Below are 9181 nucleotides of genomic sequence, written 5' to 3'. Positions count from 1 at the left end.
CTTTTGTAAATATCTCTTGACATACTCAAAAATGTTTACCTCCGCTTTCGGATTAGCGATTCTGGATCCAAAACGCGTCTTTTGATATCCCTGTTGATATTTTTGGACGTGTATTAAGAGTGTCATGCTGTCGTATAGAGTTACCAAATATATTACAGTTTGTTATATTTTTGTTATGGAAACAACAACACAATAAACAAGTAAGGAAGGCTAAGTTCGGGTGTAACCGAACATTACATACTCAGTTGAGAGCTGCGGAGACAAAGTAAGGGAAAATCACCATGTTGTAAAAAGAACCTAGGGTAACCCTGGAATGTGTTTGTATGACATGTGTATCAAACGGAAGGTATTAAAGAGTATTTTAAAGGAAGTGGGCCATAGTTCTATAGATGGACGCCATTTAGGGATATCGCCATAAAGGTGGACCAGGCCTGACTCTAGAATTTGTTTGTACGATATGGGTATCAAATGAAATGTGTGTGAGGACCAAATAAATCCCCATTAATTTGGCCCACACAAAACGACCCCACAACATATTTGACACGACATTAACACAACAAGTGGCCACAAAAGGCTATAGCAACAGACCAACCAACAAGTCCAATACAGCATACATCATATTCGATACAACAATAACTCAACAGCCAGTCACAAAAGGCTATAGCAACAGACCAATCAACAAGTTCAACACAGCATTGACACAACAGCCAGTCACAAAAGGCTATAGCAACAGACCAACCAACAAGTTTCAGCAACGCAACGAGCGTTCGCAACATCGAACAGCAACCATACCAACGCAACCATTTGAGCCAGCAATGCCAAACAAGGCAATAAAAGGAGCGACACAGCAGCACAGGAGTCAGTCAGCACGGAGCTGTGGTCGTGACCAGAGCTACTAGCGAAGTATATCCCTATTGCAGTTGACCTACTCTATGCAATAGGAATCCACTTCATAGGAGCGAGTTGTGGAATGGTGATTGCGGTTGACCTTCTCTACGCATCACCCTCCAAAGACCAAAGGCCCCGCCACAGTAACGCGCAACCGCGACAGGTGACACCCGCTCACCCCCGTCAGTAGAGGTACACCAGCAGAGTAATACAAGGCGCGACAGAGTATCGCCCAGCACACGCGAGTAGACGCCGACGCAAGGCGTGGCAGAGAATCACCCAACAACCAGCAATACAAATAGACGCCGACGCAAGGCGCAGCAGAGTAATACAAATAAACGCTTCAGCAATACAAGTCAGCACGGAGCTGTGGTCGTGACCAGAGCTACTAGCGAAGTAGATCCCTATCGCAGTTGACCTACTCTATGCAATAGGAATCCACTTCATAGGAGCGAGTCGTGGAATGGTGATTGCGGTTGACCTTCTCTACGCATCACCCCCCAGAGACCAAAGGCCCCGCCACAGTAACGCGCAACCGCGACAGGTGACAGCCGCTCACCTCCGTCAGTAGAGGTACACCAGCAGAGTAATACAAGTAAACGCTTCAAGTCAGCACGGAGCTGTGGTCGTGACCAGAGCTACTAGCGCAGTATATCCCTATTGCAGTTGACCTACTCTATGCAATAGGAATCCACTTCATAGGAGCGAGTCGTGGAATGGTGATTGCGGTTGACCTTCTCTACGCATCACCCTCCAAAGACCAAAGGCCCGCCACAGTAACGCGCAACCGCGACAGGCGTCACCCGATCACCTCCGTCAGTAGAAGTACGCCGGCAGAGGCCGCAACAGAGCGGCAACGACGTAAGGCGCGACAGAGCACCGCAGAAGAGAGAGACGCCGACGTAAGGCGCGTCAAGGCACCGACGCCACATACTAACGGGACCCGTCTAACGGACAACGGCGACAGAGCATCGCCTCAGCAATACAAGTAGACGCCGACGTAAGGCGCGACAGAGCACCGCAGCAGAATTATACGAGCATACGACACTGGTCGCAGCAGCGCAACGCTAACAGACGACGTTGGCCGCAGTAGAGATACGTTAACATACGACGCTGGTCGCAGCAGCGCAACACTAACATACGACGTTGGCCGCAGCAGAGATATGCAGTCGCTAACCGTAAGAGAAACACGCCGCCGCACGGCGTCACTGAGATACATTTACACATACCCAGCAGGGCGTCCTAACGGAACGATCCTAACGGGACGCGAGGACCGTTAGCCCACCACCAATCACGGAGCTAGCATAAAGCGAAGTGAAGAATATACACAAATCTTTCTTTTATTATATTTTTACAGTTGTAGTATATAGAGTTAAAGCAATAAAGTGAATTTTAAATGAAATCGATTTGCAAGGTGCCGCTTTAATACAAATTTATTGTAAACGAACCCTGGGCACGGCGAGTATACCACAGCAAATATCAAAGAAGCAACGGGGCACGAAAAAGCTTCGTTACAATTGGCGCCCGAGCAGGGACCCTGCAAATCGTTACCACGTCAGAAGGAACATTCCTGACGAGAAACCTAACCACAAAATGGTCGACCAGATCGATACCACGTGGTTAGACACAATTTCATAGGAGCAGCTGATATCCATCACACAGGAATTGGGTATTGAGCAGACAGGTACCACCCGAGAAATCCGAAAGCTCATAGCAGCACTGGCCTCAAAGGCAAATACGGACTCGGAAATCCACGGAAAATTTTTATCCCTACAAGCCACCTACAAGGAGACTACGCACATGAGCGACGTAAATGAGGTTAAGACACCGACCCGTCGAACGGAGGAGGCACACCGAAGGTCGCCGTTACAACGGTAGAACAAACTCAACTCGCGTTCCCTCCCAGGAATACAGTACCCACGCAACTGTACTTACCATCAGGAGTAGCGGTACCACCCAACGGTACATCTCAGGCACCTCCCAGGAGTACAGTACCCACACGACAGCACGTACCATCAGAAATTACGGCATCATCAACCGGCACATCTCAACCCACGCAACCGTACTTACCAGCGGGAATGACGGCACCAGCCATGAACTATACATGCCAGGTAACTCAAGCACCGACCGTGGTGTTCGCGCCCATCATCGACCAGGTAAGAAAGTGGTCCGTAAAGTATGAAGGCGGACGGGACCCGTTAGCGTTCATCGAACGGTTAGAGGAGTTAGCCGAAGTGTACGCGCTAAACGTGGACCTCCTGCCAAAAACCATGCCCGAGCTACTAGGGGGCGCCGCGCTACAATGGTACCGCAACAACAATGCGCACTGGGGAGAGTGGACAAGCTTCAAAAAGGATTTTTTACGTTTCTTCCTACCAGTCAGGTACTTCGAGCGGCTCGACGACGACATACGCCAACGAAGGCAGCACAACAAGGAGAGGTATAAGGACTACGTACCAGGAATCCAGAGCCTGATGAGACACGCAGGGTACACCAGCGAACAGCGGCTGGAACGAATCTTCCGTAACAGCCACCCCGATTACCAACTTTACATTCGTCGGAGGGACTTCACAAATCTCGCAGAGCTCCTGACACTTGCCGAAGAATACGAGAACATACGCGAGGACTATCACAGATCATCAGGCGGACATTACCGCGAAGTTACGCGACACATCGCCGGTGACACAACCCGGGTGTCACCATCAAAACCTGCAACACAACCACCGAACCTAACGAACCGCACGCCTCCAGGCAATCAGAGATACGACCCCAACGGCGTATGCAGGAGATGCGGCGAACGAGGACATGACACCAATAGGTGCCGAAACCCACAGAAAATTTTTTGCTGGGAGTGTGGCCGCAGTGATATACGCACAATCGAATGCTGCCGTCGACGTCAGGGAAACGACAGAGGGCTTCACGAAGAACAACGCGCAGTGAGCCCAAGGAACCCAGCGCCGAATCGGCAGTAACAATGTACCAAGAGCACGGTCGCCTCTACGCCGTAGCCAAGCTCGGCGCGGAATCAGCCGAGGCGGTCATCGACACAGGGGCATCAAGAAGTTTCGTCTCGAGCAGCTTAGCAGAACGTGTGGTAAACTCGGGAAGCGGAGAAATGGTGAGAGTGGCCATCAAAATAACGATGCCAAACGGGACTAGCACTACCATCTTCGACGCCATAAGGACTGAGGTACGCCTCGGGGAAGCGTCACTCCACACAGTTTTACACGTCATGCCCGGAGTGATCGACGACATCATACTGGGCCAAGATACGCTAGGAAGCATGGGAGCCACCATATCTTGTGGAGAAGGCCACCTCATGCTAACCAGACCCCTCACCCAGCACACAACGAATCCTGGAGCCGCGCCAGGGACTATTCCAAATTCAACATCATCAGGAACGAATATCACCTGGTACGACAGCCCTGGGACTATTCAAAGTACACCATCAGCCAGAACGGATATCGCCAGGTACGACGGCCCTGGGACTATTCAAAATTCAATATCATCAAGAACGAATATCGCCAGGTACGACAGCCCTGGGACTATTCCAAGTTCAATATCATCAAGAACGAATATCGCCAGGTACGACAGCCCTGGGACTATTCCAAGTTCAATATCATCAAGAACGAATATCGCCAGGTACGACAGCCCTGGGACTATTCCAAGTGCAATATCATCAAGAAAGGATATCGCCAGGTACGACAGCCCTGGGACTATTCCAAGTTCAATATCATCAAGAACGAATATCGCCAGTTACGACAGCCCTGGGACTATTCCAAGTTCAACATCATCAAGAACGGATATCGCCAAGTACGACAGCCCTGGGACTATTCACAGTACACCATCAGCCAGAACGGATATCGCCAGGTATGACACACCGGGGACTAATCAAAGTATAACACGAGCGAGAAAGGGTAACGCCGGGTACGACACCCCTGGAGCCTCATCTGGAACCATTCAGAGTATAACAGCACCGAGCAGCAGTAACTTCAAGCACGACGGCACTATGCAAAACAGCGACGACGGCATACAAGAAGAAGCGGAACGAGTGCGCGGTTTTCTAGCAAAGGAAATCCGAAAATTCGAGAGCATGAGTGGGGTGACGACAATAGCCGAGCACAGGATTATCCTGACGGACGGCCGCCCCATCAAGCAACATTACTTCCCACGCAACCCAGCTATGCAGACCATCATCAACAACGAAATTGACGAATTACTTCAGAAAGGATGCATCGAGCCATCCTGTAGCCCACACAGCGCACCAATCGTACTAGCCAAGAAGAAAAACGGGAAGTGGAGGTTATGCGTGGACTATCGGCAGCTTAACGCCCGATCCGTACCCGATGCATACCCCTTACCCAGAATACAACACATCCTGGACAAACTACGCCGAGCGAAGTATATCAGCAGTTTGGATTTGAAAAATGGCTACTGGCAAATACCACTGGAGCCCAAGAGCCGGCCCTACACAGCTTTCACAGTACCGGGACGCGGATTATTCCAGTGGCGCGTTATGCCGTTCGGCCTACACTCTGCACCCGCAACGTTTCAAAGAGCACTAGATCAGGTTATTGGGCCTGAAATGGAACCCCACGCCTTCGCATACCTCGATGACATAATCGTCATAGGATCCACTGTGGAGGAGCACAATCGCAATCTGAGAGAAGTAATGCTACGACTACAGCGCGCCAACCTCAGAATAAATCCGGAGAAATGCGAATTCTTCAAGAAGGAAATCCGATACCTAGGACACCTAGTAAGCGACAAGGGAATTCACACCGACCCCGAGAAAGTCGCAGCCATCAAAGACTTGAAGCCACCAACGAACGTGAAAGAGGTACGCCAATATCTCGGTATAGCATCCTGGTACCGACGTTTCGTACCCGACTTCGCCACGATCAGCCAACCACTAACAACCCTGCTGAAAAAGGGCAAACACTGGAAGTGGGGGGCCGAACAACAGGAGGCCTTCGAGGTCTTAAAGCAAGAGCTCACGGAAGCACCGATACTTGCCTGCCCGGACTTCACCAAGACCTTCACCTTACAAACGGACGCCAGCAATTTCGGGCTGGGTGCCGTATTGACACAAGACCTGGAAGGCGGAGAACGCGTGATCGCCTACGCCAGCAGGAAACTCAACAAGGCGGAAACCAACTACTCGCCCACCGAGAAGGAGTGCCTCGCGATAGTCTGGGGAATACGCAAGATGAGGCCATACTTGGAAGAATACCGATTCAAGGTAATCACGGACCATATGTCTCTAAAGTGGTTAAACTCCATCGAAAGCCCTTCAGGCCGTATAGCACGATGGCCCTTGGAGCTTCAACAACACACTTTCGACATCGAGTACAGGAAAGGGAAGCTGAACCTGGTAGCGGACGCACTATCACGGCAGCCACTGGAGACCCTACGCCTAGCAACGGCAACAGAGCCACAATGCAAGTGGTGGCACAAGCGCGTCGGCGAAGAACGCACTAACCCCGAGAAATTTTCTGACTACATGATACAAGATGGGCAACTGTACCGCCATATTCCCTGCCGGTCACACGATGAGGAAACGGTCCCTTGGAAATTTTGTGTACCAACACCACTCCGACAACGAGTGTTAGAAGAAAACCACAACACCCCTAGCGCTGGACACATGGGCATCCGCCGGACGGTAGCACGGATTGCCAACCGGTACTACTGGCCCGGCATGTTTCGGGACATCAGTCGATACGTACGACAGTGCGAGTCTTGCCAGAAGTACAAGGAAACACAGCAAAAGCCGGCCGGAAAGATGCTCACACAAGTGGCCCAAGAACCATTCGCCACGGTATGCGTCGATTTCGTTGGACCACTCCCACGATCCATACACGGGAACACGATGCTACTAGTATTTTTCGACCGCTTCAGCAAATGGGTGGAACTGGTCCCCATGAGGCGTGCGACAGCAGAAGGCCTTCGCCGCGCGTTCAGAGAACGCATCCTAGCAAGATTTGGTGCTCCCAAGATACTGATATCGGACAACGGCGTCCAGTTCACCAGCACAATGTGGCAGCGTTACTTACTTACTTACTTAATTGGCGCTTAACCGTCTAAACGGTTATGGCCGTCCAACAAGGCGCGCCAGTCGCTCCTTCGCTCCGCCAACCGGCGCCAATTGGTCATACCAAGGGAGTTTAAATCGTTTTCCACCTGGTCCTTCCAACGGAGTGGGGGCCGCCCTCTACCTCTGCTTCCATAGGCGGGTTCCGATAGAAACACTTTCTTGGCCGGAGCATCATCTTTCATTAAAACGCTACGTTTTAATTCGCTGGACTATGTTGATGTCTGCGTATAGCTCGTACAGCTCATCATTAAATCTTCTTCGGTACTCGCCATCGCCAACGCGTAGAGGTCCATAAATCTTTCGAAGAACTTTTCTCTCGAACACTCCCAAAGCCGCTTCATCTGCTGTTGTCATGGTCCATGCTTCTGCCCCATATAGCAGGACGGGTACGATAAGTGACTTGTAGAGTATGATTTTCGTTCGCCGAGAGAGGACTTTACTTTTCAATTGCCTACCTAGTCCAAAGTAGCATTTATTGGCAAGATTGATTCTTCGCTGGATTTCAGTGCTGATGTTGTTGCTAATGTTGATGAAATGGGGATACGACAACAATTCACGGCGCCCTACACACCGCAAGAAAACCCGACGGAACGGGCGAACAGAACGGTAAAGAGGATCATAGCGCAACTCACCAAATCACAACACAACAAATGGGACGACTTTCTCCCAGAGATCGAGCTGGCCATCAACACCATGTAACCGCGTCCACAGGGTACAGTCCAGCCTTCCTCGTACAAGGACGGGAACCGCGACTACCAGGGGCATTGTTTGACGAGGTCAACCTGGGGACAGGCACAGCCACCACCACGGCAGAAGAAAAATCCGACAGAATGCAAGAGGCATTCAGAATAGTGAGGCAGAACATGGAACGAGCGGTGGCAGACCAATCACGGCACTACAATTTACGGCGCAGAAAATGGACCCCCGTATTCGGCGAACTAGTGCTCGCAAAGGAACACCATCTCTCCAAGGCCGGCGAAAACTTCGCGGCAAAGTTGGCCCCCAAATATGACGGACCCTACCAGATCCTAGGATATGTATCACCAGTGATACTCAAAATACGAAAACCCAACGGAGGAAAGGAAAAAACTGTCAACATCGCGGAACTAAAAGCATATCATACAGCAGAGATCATCGCGTGAAACCAAACAAATTCAGGGAGAACAATTTCTTATATTATTAATTAATATCAAGGACAATCAAGCGCCGGTCATTCCAACGCAAACCACCGAGGTGACAACATCGTTTTCTTTTGCTACGAATTTTTTTTCACAAACCAATAATTTACAATGCAGAGCTATAACGCTAGACTAACCAACAGCGTCAAGCGTATGCGCCAGCGCTACGAGGAGGAGGAAGCAAAATGCCCGAGGGCCGTATTGCTGGAAGGAGTTACAGGCGCCGACGTCAGCCACACGCGTCAACTATACGCGCAAACAGGTACGCTGACGTCGAACACATCATTACACCATTAAACACTACTGGGGCCGACGGAAGCCACACGCGTGCAACAACACGCGCAAACAGGTACACTGACGTCGCACGCATCATTAAACTACCACACATCACGGGCACCAATGACAACACCACGAACACCGAACCAGTCACGGTCAAGGCCCACAATAAGACCGGAGCATCGCCGATAACATTCACACTCGGTAGGATAGAAGTGAAAAGCAAGGCGCGCATACGACTACTGAATACCGAAGGCTAAATTTCTGAAGTGTGGGGGGGGGGGGTGTGAGGACCAAATAAATCCCCATTAATTTGGCCCACACAAAACGACCCCACAACATATTTGACACGACATTAACACAACAAGTGGCCACAAAAGGCTATAGCAAGACCAACCAACAAGTCCAATACAGCATACATCATATTCGATACAACAATAACTCAACAGCCAGTCACAAAAGGCTATAGCAACAGACCAATCAACAAGTTCAACACAGCATTGACACAACAGCCAGTCACAAAAGGCTATAGCAACAGACCAACCAACAAGTTTCAGCAACGCAACGAGCGTTCGCAACATCGAACAGCAACCATACCAACGCAACCATTTGAGCCAGCAATGCCAAACAAGGCAATAAAAGGAGCGACACAGCAGCACAGGAGTCAGTCAGCACGGAGCTGTGGTCGTGACCAGAGCTACTAGCGAAGTAGATCCCTATCGCAGTTGACCTACTCTATGCAATA

This window comes from Eurosta solidaginis, chromosome 1 (assembly GCF_040869045.1).
Source record: "Eurosta solidaginis isolate ZX-2024a chromosome 1, ASM4086904v1, whole genome shotgun sequence".
In the NCBI taxonomy this organism is placed as follows: Eukaryota; Metazoa; Arthropoda; class Insecta; order Diptera; family Tephritidae; genus Eurosta; species Eurosta solidaginis.
The sequence above is the reverse complement of the archived record's forward strand: the minus strand, read 5'-3'. Positions refer to the sequence as shown.